This window comes from Thermobia domestica, chromosome 18, assembly GCF_964235325.1.
Source record: "Thermobia domestica chromosome 18, izTheDome1.hap1.1, whole genome shotgun sequence".
Lineage (NCBI taxonomy): Eukaryota > Metazoa > Arthropoda > Insecta > Zygentoma > Lepismatidae > Thermobia > Thermobia domestica.
Window position 1 is genome coordinate 28,125,761 of NC_137471.1, and position 14,678 is coordinate 28,140,438.

The 14,678-nt window shown below is 30.7% G+C and overlaps 1 long non-coding RNA gene across 1 annotated transcript; it reads left to right on the top strand.

The window, feature by feature from the left end:
* The first annotated feature begins 9,697 nt into the window (after positions 1–9,697).
* On the top strand, positions 9,698–12,120 carry LOC145675625 (uncharacterized). The gene is made up of 3 exons (XR_014129167.1): positions 9,698–9,802; positions 10,518–10,599; positions 12,020–12,120. It is a non-coding gene; the product is annotated as an uncharacterized LOC145675625 (long non-coding RNA).
* Positions 12,121–14,678: the final 2,558 nt, after the last annotated feature.

Consider the following 14,678-nt stretch of genomic DNA (forward strand, 5'->3'; position numbering starts at 1 on the left):
TTCTCGGGGTTCTCCCGTTTCCTCCCACTTCCTTCATTCCACCATTTCATTCATTACTCATCATCACCGTCTCCTTTAGCCTAACCGGCATAACCGTGGGACGTAAAACTCAAAGACTTCACTTCCTGATTAGCCGAATGAAAAAGACCTCAATAATTTATCCCTCTACAAGCGACGTTGTCTTCATCGCCTCTGTGGTCAAGTAGGAAGAGCACGCGGCTAGTAATCCAAAGGTCGGTGGTTCACGCCCACCCTAGGATAGCCCTACATTTTCTTTTACTTGTTTAAAGTGTTGTTTAGATTCACCTTAATGTAAACACATTACGCATATAGGTGATTCAACATATTTTTGGGGAGTAATTTTGTGGTTCATTGACGCTTACGGCATGGGGAACATACCTAGAACATACTAGGCACGTTCCCCAGATACATGTCAGGCGTGTGCCTAGGGTCGGGTACAGACTGTGACTATTACTTGCCATCCATGTGTTTTCTTTCTCAGATGTATATAAGGCACACACTTGGAACTCGGCCCTGTGTACCTCGAACTACTCCATCACACTCCTGGTCTTGTGACATGGTGCATTATCTTGTCGAAAAATGCCACTACGGTTGGGTAACATGGTCGTCATGAGGGGGTGTAGGTAGCCTGCAAGCAGTGTGCGATACGCCTTGGTACCTTGCTCAAGCTCCACTAGACACATGGATACTCACGTGAATGTTCCCCAGAACATAATTAAGCCACCGGCAGCTTGTCTCCTTCCCGCCGTGCAGGTGTCAAGGAGCTATTCCCTTGGAACACGATGGATTCGCACCCTCCTATCGTCATGATGAAGGTATCGGGATTCATCATACAATGCAATGCTCTGCCACTGCACCCACGTCCAGTTGTAATATACTATGTAAAATACATGTTGAGTAGCCTAATGTAAATGAGCATTGGCCATTTGTAACACGTGCGCAAAATCTTATGTTCTGTAATGGACATGAACATCTTTAGCAGCTTTACGTATTGATGTAGGGTTGTCAGTAGGATAATAGGGAATTTATATACCATTTTGGTAATTGAAGTAATGAGTATTTTCAATGAGACTGTAATTACGCTAATAGCGCAATGAGTATTTTGCAATTAAACTCATGAACGAGTACGATGTATGTAATTGAACTTATAAAAGAATATGGGGTGTTAATGATAATATGAATTAATTTTTTATATGACTTACATATGTAATTGTTATTTACGTACGACATAATGTTCCGCGCAATGAGACGAATCCCTAATTGCGATTTTTTATGATTTACATATACATAATGTTTCGGAGAATGAAACTAATTTGTAATTATGAATTTATGTTGTTGTACCAATTAAAATTATTGAATAAATAAATAAAATATATTTACTTACCATTGACGTCCTTTGGCGACGCACGCCGATGACACTCGAACCGCACAGACCGCCCGCGAACGCGTTGAGACCGGAACTGACCTTGTGATGCCTGAGTTTTTTTTTTTCGGGGAAAATGCACGTGTTCGCAATAGCTTACACTATACGTGTCGGAAATTTATTTCTGATGACGAATTGTTTACTTGTGACCACTTTACTTTTTTAATTTTTGTTTGAGCATAATTGACGTGTTATTTAACCATCGAATTTTTCTATGGATTTTAATATTATATAATAAACTAAAAATAAAGTATAACGCAAATATATTTTAGCTGACTAAAATATTTTATATAAAAGGAAGAAAAGAACAGTGCTACCATCTATTTGAGAATTACGAAAGATTTGTTTGGTGAACTAGACGGTTTTCATTGTATCTTACGTAAAAGCTTACAGAAAGCAAAAATATTTTGCCGACGCGGGGAGGAAGTGAATTATTGAGGGTGACATGCCCTCTTTTGGAATTTTTTTGAATTACATGGGAACACTTTTTTTGTTTGTGGATGAAAGGGGTGAGGTTAGAGCTGATTTGACATTTCTTGAACCATATTATTGAAAATTTATGAGATTTGTAAGAGTTTGGATTTAGTGCTGGGTGGTTGAAACATGCGCACGTGTATTAGCGGAAGACAATATTTTATACCTAGAAGATTATTGTTTGACAGACATTGTATTTTGGCCATGACAGAGAGAGAAAACATGTAGTTAAAATTCCAAGTATTGGAACATCTGTGACATACACCTGGTGAAGGATATATTGTTATTTTTTGACTTGGAAGCGAGAAATTTTGGACATTGTTAGCGTTTGACATGAAGATGTGATATATGTTTAGGAACTTTTTTTTAGATTGCCTAGAGGTTAGTTGTAACAAGACGAGAACGGAAATGAGCGCTATTGTTTGAGAAAACATTTGGAAATTTTAAGAACGCCTGTTTCTTTGAGAAATAATTGAGACTGTTGCTTGACGTGAGTTTGAATGCGAACACAGGACGCTGCAAATCATTGTATTGATTTTCTGGAAGTTTAAGTCATTTTGTTCACCTGAAGAAGAATTTTAGTTAATGTCAGTAGACCAAATTTATGTGACTCTTAAAGAAAAGACCACACGGATTTGAAAAGGCAAGGAGATACAGTTTTTTGTGTATTTTTGTTTTTAAGGGAGACATATAGAATGACTTGGATTTGTAACACCTGCATGTGAGATGGCTGAAATAGATCACTTTGAGAGAATGAAACATTTTGTGACATGAAAGATACCCGTGTTTGAATAGAAGAAGCTATTCTTATTGTAACTTTTAGTTTGTTAAGAATTGAACATAGTAAAGAAAAATATATGTCATGTCCGTGTCCTTTTGACTTGAACTGGAGAAAGTTTTTTTTTCCAAAGTACAAAAATTGTTTGTGGTTCACTCGCGTAACCTTTACTATTTAAAAAGAAAAAAGAGAAAAAAAGAAACATAATAAGATTTATTTTCCAACACCCTAACAAGGTACTGCCCCCCAGAGTGCAGATATATGTACTGAAACTTGGAAGAGAACATTTTCAAAAGTATTGAAAATAAAAAGTGATTATTTACCGTATTGTACTGTTGAGTTGACTTTTGTTAACAAAAGAATGTTAAAAATGCTTTTGGGTGAAGCGTTTTTTTGTATTACTGTGGGAACAGAACTTGACCGTGGGTTATTGTAGTAGGGCTTGTTTGTAAGGTAGATTGAATGAACAAAAGTCGGCCACACGTGTATTTTTTTTCTTTTTCCGTTTCCCCTATATAAGATTTGAGCAAAAGGAAGTTAAACTCATACTTGATTTTTCGTGTGTTTGTGGTAGACGCTGTTTTACAACTGAAGTTTGAAGGAGAAAAGGTAAGTTATTATTTTTTTTATTAATTTAGTTAAGTTGCGTTGCTAGCGCAATACAGAATGCATTACACTTGAATATACTAGAATTAAGATAACGTATTTACCTTTATATGGAATGACGTTTTGTTGATTATACTATTAGAGGAAGTGGGAAAACAATATGAAACGTAGGTACCATTACGCATTTGCGTAGTGTAAATACAAGGAGAACTGAAATATTTTGTTTTAGTTTTGGTTAACTTTGGAACTTGTGATTAAAACTGAAATACAGATAATGTTGGAAGATGAATGAAGACTAGTAAGAATTAATGTACTACAGCAGTTAACTATTGCTCAATACTGAGGCTATACGAGACGTGGACCTAAAGTGAAATTTAAGCTTTTGCTAGAACTGGTCCGAGATTTGTTATGCCCGTATGTTATTCGGTTAGTAAGAAAGAAGATCTATTATTATTATTATTATTATTATTATTATTATTATTATTATTATTATTATTATTATTATTATTATAGCTGTTTTGATTTTGCGTATTTTAACAGTGAGGAGACGGAACCTGTATTGTATTATATATAAGGAACCACAAGCGGAAGTTTTACGGAGCACCTATTGTTTGTTTTTTAATTAAATAAAGACAGGATTTTAAAAATGGGACCTTAAGAGCCGCCACTGTTGGAAAGACTTACTGGTTATTGTACATAGACCTAAATTTTTAGTGTTTACTCTGGAAATTAATTGAAGACAGGAGTAATGCCAGTTTTATAGCAACAATATACGATTTATGAGAAGAAGTAGAAGTGAATTTTTTAGATTTATATTTGTATTTTGAAAGTGTAGGGAGAAGATCATCTATGTTTGTGGCCTTCTTTCCTTAACTACATTGTGGAAAGTGAAATCATAGTATATATAGAATGTAGTTAAAGTATGACATTGTTTGGAACTGATTTAGTATTATGTCAGATACTGTTTTGGGAGAATTACTCTGTAAGGGCATTTTTAAAGCGGATATACGTATTATATTTTACCCGTAACAAGCGTACTAAATGCCGGGAATATAAAATAATTGAGACTGAATTGTGGCTTGGCTTGCATGATAAGAATGCATGGAAAGAACTTATAGTAGATGTAATATTTGAAGAAATGAATCAATGTTTATAACTGTTTAAATGTGATGCTACAATGATGAACAGAGCCAGGCTCTGGACCCCCAGGCTTCAGGCTCCTCCCAAAATTTGTTTCTTTAATACTGTTACTATATTATAGACTGATGCTATTTTTTTTTCGATTGCGGTATTACTATAGTTAAGTACTTTTTTACTATCGATACTTTTTTGTGAGGCGGGGATGTATTTGACACTTGTGTGTTACACTATAGTATATATATGCACTTAACTGATTGTTAATAATGAATGTGGAACACATTAAAATATTATGGTCGATAAGCCTATGAAACAACAAAGAAAATTTACGCGATATATTGAAATACTTAGCTTCAGAATCTCAAAAATATTAATTTGGCCTACCCTGTAAAAATAGATAGAATTGCAGAAAGACGTGGAAAAGAGACAGACAGAGAAACTTATTGTTAATATTTAGTACTGTTTTCACTTTAATGTGATTTGGTAGGGCGTGAAAGAATTTCTTTAAGTAATATGGTGTGAAAATATGTTTTAGGCTACGTGTTGTATTAGTTGGATGCACTGCAGACACAAAAGATAGTTTTAATGTCATAATTTTGGGTTCTTTTGAAAATAATATTGCTTTTGACTAAGATGTGGAGCATTTTATATACTTTGACTATATGAGATAGTGACGGTGGGATGGAAATTTTAAATAATAGTAGCTGGAATTTCTGTTGGGAGCAGGACTTGATTTTTTGTTTATTGTATGGAGCAGGAAAATGTAGGATTGCCTTACTTGTTTGGTAGGAAGAATATTGTGTTATTTACGCATTACACTGCCTATTCTGAAGAAAATAAATGTATTTCTTTTCAAACGATATTAGGTTATAGTCTTTGACAACTAGTGCAGCTAACTAAAACTGAATTTCTGTACATTTTTTTTTTTTGTTTGGAAGATCAGGAGGAGATCGGATGGAATTTAGATAATAATGTTCATTCTGCTAAGCCGCACTAATTATAATAACTATTATAGTTACGTTGGTATATTGCAAAGAAACTTAGGAAGTCTAACTTGGAAAGTATTTACACCTTTCTTTAAGAGTATCAAAAGACAGGAATGGAGGGGAAGAGATGTATGCAAGTCCTTATAGGAAAGTAATATTTGTATATACTACTTTTAGGCGCTAATAAGAAAGGAGGGAATTGAAAATTTGCGAGGAGGGTTGTTAGCATTGCATTTGGGAACCATTATTTGTTGCAACTTATGTAAGAATTTTGATAGACCCGCGATAGTTTGCACTGAACCAACAAGTATTTGTTAGAATCAGTTTGTCAGAGTTTTAGTTATGAGATGCATTGAAACGATGTTAAGGACATTTTGACGGAAAAAAGAATGTTTATGTTTGGAAACTAATTCATTTTTGTGAGTAATAGGACTTGTTTCTTAAAAAATGAAGGAATTGAGAAATTAGACTAAGATGTAATCTAATGATTGTGAGATTTATGCGTTGTTTTAGTGGGCGATGCATGGGAAACCTTTGAAATGTGGGTGTGGAGAAGATTATGATTGGTATGGAACAAAGCGATGTAGAAATGAAAACGAAGGGACTGTAGTTTGACTGTGTTTACTTTTCAATTTTAGCTGATTATTTGGCGTTGCAAGGGGAAAATGTGAAGCATACATAATGCAAAATGCGAGTATGGAGAAGAATGACTTAAGATTTACTCTTTGATGACTCCGTCTAGATATTGAATTTTTTTGTTTTCCTCTTATTGGTTTAGCTTGTACCTTATCATTTATTAGTGCCGTGGCACATAGTATTTTATTTTTTGGGCGTCATGAAACTTTTATTGACTTACGGGTGAAAGGTTTTAATTAGCAGCAGTTATACATTTGCCGTGGTTTTCTGAACGTTGTTTGCACCTGATTCTTTATTAAAGAATTCTTTCATTATATAGAGAATAAACCCACATATACTTATTTTGATTGCACTTGCTTTGCTGATTTTAGACTATTTTACACTTTTGGTAACTTATCTAAACTCCAGTAATACGTTATTATTATTATTCTAAGTATTCTTAGAATAAAGTAACAATAGGACGAGAAAAATATGGAAACGGGTAATTATGTATCTATAGAACGTAAATCGGTGTAAACAGGTGTGTCATTGACACAGTTTGTGTTGCAATGTCTTGTACGAAATGTGAGTATGGAGAAAATAGGATTATAAGGAAACGTTACGAAATGTTGGCTTAGTATACAAAGCGAACGAGAATTTGCTTATAAGGTAATCTTACTGCACACTCAAGTTAATTGTACTATTATAGCGTGAAACGAAGAAGCATAACAACAGAAATATTTTTGTAATACCGATAATACGTAAAGAGGTGACGGTGACTTACATTAATTTGAATAAGTTTATTGATACTACAAATTTTACGGAACAAATTTCCCTTGACATGATATTTAAGTGTTGTTCTTTATGAATTTCATTTTTATCTATTGGTATTACACAATGTGTTTGTCTAGCTTCGGCATTACTATTTTTTGACTTTTAACTAAACTTTCCCAAACTTGTGTCCTTCCAACTATGTTTTTTATCTTTTCTTTTAATTAGTACTGTAGGTTTAAATGATTTCTGAATTTAATATAACCTATTACTGCTGATAAAGGAATATAGCTATCACTTATTGTGTCCTTGCTATGAACTGAAATTTTCCTTACACGATTTTTTTACCTACAAGTTTTTTCACTTTCTGTTAGCCACTACTGTTCCTGATTTTATTTCCTAATGCGAACTAGATTAAATTTATTTTATTTACGATTTGCCTTGGTTTCCCAACTGAAACATCACTTCCTAGTTTGAACTAAAACTTAATTTGTTGTATTTCCGCTTTGCTTGGCATCCAAAACTGGTTGACAGCAACAATTATGAATTATTTTCAATATTTTCTAAGATCCTAATGTAAATGACTTAACACACGACTTACTTTCTTTCTTGTAATGTATATCTTTGCCTAGCCAAAATTTCTCTATCTCTTCAATTACTTAGCTAGTTCTGTATACTTATCTTTCTTTTATGTCTCTCTTCAGCTACTTAGTTAGATGTATGTAGTTACCTATATTTCATTTCTCTTCAGCTAGTTAGCTAGTTCTGTATACTTATCTTTCTTTTATGCCTTTTTTCAGCTACTTAGTAGATGTATGTAGTTACCTACCTTTCATCTCTCTTCAGCTAGTTAGCTAGTTCTATGTAGTTACCTATCTTTCATTTTTCTCTTCAGCTAGTTAGCTAGTTCTATGTAGTTACCTATCTTTCATTTCTCTTCAGCTACTTAGCTAGTTCTATGTAGTTACCTATCTTTCATTTCTCTTCAGCTACTTAGCTATATCTTTATAGTTATCTATCTTGATTTTTTCTGTTTGTCCTTTTTTTCTTTGCTGATTGTGTTACGGTATTAAAATTCTATTTCACCTTTTGCTATTTTAAAATATTTATTTTCAGTTTTCTGCATGCATTTCTTTCTGTAGACCACTTACAAAATAGTATCCTCTCTTGCTTGAGTTTGGCGATCCTATGGAACCTAATGCTACTACAACTTAATTTACCTTAACTTTGACAGCATGCCTTCTAAGTAAACTTTATATTTTCAGTTAACTTATTCCTGCTTCTCTTTTTTATTACTAGTATGTGTTTTTAAATTGGTTTCAAGATGCTCTAATTTATTTCTATGGTTACTTCATTCGTAGCGCTTGGTAGATCTTTTTTGCTTGGTTTCTTTAGTTATCTCATGTTGCAACTCATATCTGATGGCTTTTAGTACGATCTAACCTAGATGATCTGAGTATTTTATTTTGAATTAAGTTTTCACTTCTTTGATATTTCTGTCTTTGTACGCTTCATTTTTCTTAATGTAACTTATTATTTTTAGTTCTGCGTATTACCTAATTTTTTCTTGTAAATAATACTAAGTAAAAGTTTCTAGGTTTTGTTAATTAGTCAATATGAAGATATTAATAAGCTCATACATGATTTTCTTTCTTGGAATGCTCCTATTCTGAACTAATCTTAAGCTATTTGAAAAGTTTATGTCCCTTGTTTGCTAATCTGTGTCTTTTTAGTATACTTCTTGCTTGGGTTCTTCTCCTTAGTATTCTCCTTGCTTGGGTTCTTCTCCTAGTTGGTATTATTAGCAGTACTACCGGAATTTCTCAAGATGATGATCTGATATTTTATTCTGTTTAGTATTTTCCTTGCCTGGGTTCTTCTGCTATTTGATATTATTATCACTACTAGTGATATTTCTCAAGACGGTTGACTAGTATTTTATTGTGTTTAGTATTTTCCTTGCTTGGTTTCTTCTGCTATTTGGTATTATTAGCACTACTAGTGATATTTCTCAAGATGTTTGGCTGTTATTCTATTCTGGTTAGTATTTTCCTTGCTTGGTTTTTTTCTGCTATTTGATATTATTAGCACTACTAGTGATATTTCTTAACATGCTTGAGTACTATTTTATTGTGTTCCTTGCTTGGCTTCTGCTGCTATTTGCTATTATTAGCACTACTACAGATATTTTTCAAGATGTTTGTCTGCTATTCTATTATATCTTCTTTAACCTAACCCAAGCTATTTGACATTAGCTATCTTGTCTTTTATCTTTCTGTATATAACAGAGGCTTTTTGTTTGTGTATAATCCAAATTTGTTGTTTTGTCATCTGTCTTTATGGATGTTTTTTTTGTGATGTTTTCTTCTTATGCCTGCCTTTGTTTTTTCTTTGTATTTTTTTGTACTCTGTTTTCGTAGACTTTTTTATAAATGTTTCCTTTAGGTCTCTCTCATTATAATACTCGTAACTTATCAAAACTCCATTGACATGTCCTGTATACCTTTTCTTGAACAAAATCCACCTCTTCCTAGTATCTTATAGTACTGATATTTGAAAATTTAATTCTAACAGAACCAAATGGGTTATACATATTTCAGAAAATAGATATCTTTAGATACACTCAATATCATATTCTTCTATCTTATATTAGGAATACCATATAGTATACTAACATATAAGATAAATATAGATAGATATAAATAGATATAGATATAGTTATAGATATAGTTATAGATATAGATATACAGATATAGTTATAGATAGATATAGATATATAGTTATAGATAGATATATAGATAGAAATATAGATATCTGTAAATATAGATATATAGTTAGATATAAGGTTTTATACTATATACTACAACATATGTTATGTTATATTTTAGGTAATCCTTTTGTGGAAGTAGCATTATTACTGGTGTAGTACTAAAAGTATCAGAAGTGATCAGCAAAAGTACCAGAGGAGCAAGATATTTTCTGCTACCAAAGGTATTATTTTTTATTCCTTTGTAATAAATTATTCAAATAGAGCAATTATGTTGCTGCAAGAGTATTATTGAAAATAATACGAAATAATAAAAATAAGAAACGAATTATTTACAAGTTCGAAATTTTTAGTATTTTGGGAACATATTTGGTATGCTCACATTTTTAACAACGAGTTTCCAAAGGAAACGATGGAATAAAATATACGAGAGGTTAAATAAATAAGGAGTTTGCACAGCAAACGAACCAATAAACAGAGTTTTCGTAGAAAACAAATCTGTTAGTACTACAATAGGTTGAGAAGATACAAGTGAAGTAAAGTTGCAAAGGAATTTTAGTTTTTTCACACTCAAATTTAACAACGAGTTTGCACAGCAAACGAACCAACAAATAAACAGAGCTTCAGCAGGAAACGAACCAACAAAAACAAGAAGCACAGGAAATTAAAGAAAAGACCAAGTAGAGATAGGAATAGAAAGGTTAGTTTCAGTTAGGTTAAGTTAGTTTGATTAAACATTCTAATATTGATAGCATTTTAACAATGAGTGTTATTTAAAATAACACGACTTACTTGTACGTTCGCAGCGTAGCTGCTCTTACGAGTATGCTCTGGCATACGAACCAATAAAAATAAGAAGCGAAACGTAAAAAAGAAATAAGAAACGAATCATAAAAATATTAGGAAAATAAATTACAAGAACTACTTCTTTTATTTCAGAACAACAGATTGGAGATTGCAGAAAACTAATAACTAGAAGTTAGAACGAAATTCTAAAGTATCGTACTTCACAGAAGTTAAAGTAAGTATCATAAAGTTTGCTTAAGAATTTTTTTCATAGTACACATTAGTTTATAATATCTAAAGAAGTTTATTTTTTCACATGCATAATTTTTTGTAACACAAAGTTGTAGCACTTTACACTATTTAAAAAAATTTTAAACCATGCATTTTGCTTTGCGTAACGTTTTCTTTTGTTTTTAACAAGAGTTAAATTTTTTCTTGCATTCCTCTTTTCTTTTGAATTTATTTTATGTTTACATGTAAGTTTTTTTGTGGCATGCAATTTGTCTGGGAAGTAGCACACATCATATTTTAAGTTACATGCCAGTAGTTATAACCTACATTTAATTCTTAAATGATGAATATTATTGTAAATAATACGAGAGAATAAAAAATAAGATGCGAAAACAGAATACTTTTATCACTACTTAAAACTTTCTTGCACACAACACTTATTTTTAAAAACATGTATATTTTTTATTTGAAGTTTGTCGTGTTTGTTTTGGAATGCAATTTTCTTAACATTACTTAAAAAAACTTTTTCTTCCATGTAACACCAGTTAATTTTTAAAGGCATACATTTTTCTTTTATGTTGAAGTGTAAGTTTTTTCAACATGCGTTTTTTAACAACAGTTATATTTTTTTCTGATTTGAAGTTTTGTTATGCTTAAATATTTTTTTTCAAACTGTAGTTTTGTTAACATCAGTTAAATTTTTCTTCCATGCATTTTTAAGAACATTTTTTTTGTACTAATTTGTAGTTATGCTTAAATATTTTCAATATGTAATTTTGTTAACAACAAATTTTTTTTGCATGCATTTTTTAAGAACTTTCTTGTTTCTAATTTGAAGTTTGTCGTGTTCGTTTTTAGAATGCAGTTTTGTTAACACCAGTTAAAAAACTTTCTTGCATGTATCAGCAGTTTCTTTTTAAAACCGTACATTTTTTCTTTTCTGTTGAAGTTTGTTTTTTAAACATGCAGTTTTTTCAATATGCAAATTTTTTGTTTTTAATTTGAAGTTTGTCATGTTTAATTATTTTTAGCATACAGTTTTTTTTGTTGACAGTTAAATTTTTTTCATGCATGCAACAGTTCAATGTTTACAATATATACTTTCATTATGTATAAATAAATTTTAAATATACAATTACTAGTAACAACATATATTTTCATTGCAAGTTACGTTTGTTAAACGCATACGAAGTTTTCACAGCATGCAATTAATGTTTACATGCAAATTAATTTTAAATATACAATTACTAGTAACTACATATATTTTCTTTACATGTTACGTTTCTTAAACGCATACCAAAAAGTTTTGACAGCATGCATTTAATGTTTACATACAAATTAATTTACAATATATAGTATAGTAATAGACATTTTTCAAACTTATTATGTTTCATGTAAAGTAATATTGTTTCTTATTATTACAGCATTCAACTGTTTCATCCTCAACTGTGAATTTACCACTTCTCATATTTTATTTGACATCTAAGAACATTTAAATAAGGATTTCCTGTCTTCCCAGCGGTGGTAAGTGTTCATACATTTTTGGTTAGTTTTTTAAATTTCTTAGTAAACAAATATTTTTACCTACATAAATGAATTGGCAAAGTAACAAACAAAAGATTTTAATCTAGTGAAAAAAAACAAATATAAAGAATAACTAAAATTAATTACACAAAAATAACTTAATTATGAGCAATTGAATTTTTACAATTAACATAGTTACAAAACGTATGAAGAATTGTATAGCTACAATTTAAATAAAATTTATGTTTGCAACCGTTCATATTAAAATTGCAATAAAAAAGTTTCATGTAATGAAACGAAAGTGTGAAGAATTGCAAGCTTACAATTTCAAAAATTGTAGATTGACATTACACAGTTAAAAGCATACGAAGAATTACAATGAAAGAATTTCATGTTACGAATCGTAAGAATTAAGAATTGAAATTTAGAACTAACGAGTTTTATGTAATGAATTAATTATACGTACACAGAATAGCTGTTCTATATTTTTTTGTTTGAAACATGCAAAGTAATGATAATTACATTTTCTACATTATAAGTAACAACTTACTAATACAAATATTAATTTTCACGGAATATAAAGTAGTAGTAGAAAAAAAAATAAAATATCGCTAATTATTACTTAATGTATAAAACTATCGTTAGTAGTCACCAACAACATTTTAGAAATAAAGTTACGCTTACATCAAAATGATATCAAACTAATTTGTTTCATAATTTTTGTTCACTGATAAATTTCTTTTGTTAATGATTTTTTAAAATTTTTTCGTTTTCATCACTGATTTTGTATTGTATCTTTACTTTGGAAACTCTAACTTTGTTGGGAGCATGTTAATTATTTATTGTTTCGTGTTATTTATTATATATAACACTCGTAAAAGAATATTTGGAAACGTTAAAAGTTGTAAGCTGTTAAATAATCTGCTTCTATGATTTGTTATTTAGCTTTAAACTAGCGTAACCCTTTTCTTCTAACCTATTTCTTTTTTGTATTTCTTTCTTTCATTATTTCGTTTAAATTTCTTTCTTTTTATGTTTCCTTACTATGTTATGCTATTTCCTTTTTATGTTTGCTACTGAATCTTTTCCTTCCTTAAAATGTTTCTTTTGTCTTATTATGTTCAATTTCTCTGTTCTAAACTAAGCTAACCTAACCTTTCTTTTATTTATTTATTTTGTTTTCCATTTGATATTTTCTTACTATGATATTTTCTTCCTTTTTTGTTCTATTATTTGTGTTTGCTACTAAATCTTTTTTCCTTTGTCTTATTTCTGTGTTAAATTTCTATTCTAAAGTAACGATACTAACCTAACCTTTATTTATTTATTTATTTATTATGTTGAATTTTTCTGATCTAAAACTAACGAGACTAAGCTAACCTTTTTTGTATTTTGCTTGCTATGCGATTTTAATTTATATGCTTATTGTAGAAGCTATATGAACAACAGGGTTGGGAGAATATTAGGAAACTCGTTCTTAAAATTGTGAACTGTTACATAATTTGTTCTAAACTTCCTTCCTTTTATATTTTTCTTGTATATTATTTTTCTTTGATAAGTTTTTCTTCTGTATGTTGTATTTGAATCATTAATGTTTTTCTTGTTATTTTATTTTGTTGGTTTATGTTGTTATACTTTTGTTGTTATGTGTGGGAAAATTTATTTCAGGAAATTAGTGTGATTATCGTTTTTTTCTACAAGATTACAAACTAAATCATTTGAGTACGAGACTTTAAACTAAATGCATTTGAGTACGAGATTACATATTGGAAAGTATAAATCCAGCGCAACAAGCCGCGCCGCGCACTATAAAATTACTAGTGTTAAAGTAAAGTAAAACCAATCATCGTTATACTCTGTGTTGTTAAATTATTTATTTTAAAATACCAATTTTGTTACAAAGTTACATCTAATAATAAACTTTAAAGTATATCTTTGGTGATCTTTAAAGTTACAAGTCTTTTGGAAGTTACATTTACTAATCGTGTACGGGAATTGATGATACATTCTTATGTTTGTTCGGTTAAGTTCCACAATATTCGGAACCATTCGTGTGGTATATTAACCAACATGTACAAGAATTTTGGATAAACTCTCATGTTCATGTGCGATTAAGTTCGGCAATGTTCGGAAAACTTCGGGAAAGTTCGGCAATTTTTGGAACCATTCGTGTTATACATTTACCAACATGTACAAAAATTCTGGATAAACTCTTAGGTTCATCTTCGGTTAAGTTCGGCAATGTTCGTAAAACTTCGGTAATTTTCGGCAAACTTCGGGAATCTTCGACAAATTTCGAGAACCTTCGTGTGGTATTTACAATATTTTCGTGTATATAAGACAGGTAAAATTCAGCGGACACTTAGTAGTAAAGAATCAATGAAAAAGTAAAGACGTTTCTGGTTTACACTGCGTGGTGCAATTAGCCTGAAGAGAATTTTATTACGGCAATTTGTAAATTACAATTATCGGAAAGTACTGAAGGATTAACCGATAAAGTTAAAAGTATATCTTCGGTGAACTAAAAAATATATTTAGTGAGTGGCAAGTGGTAGTGCA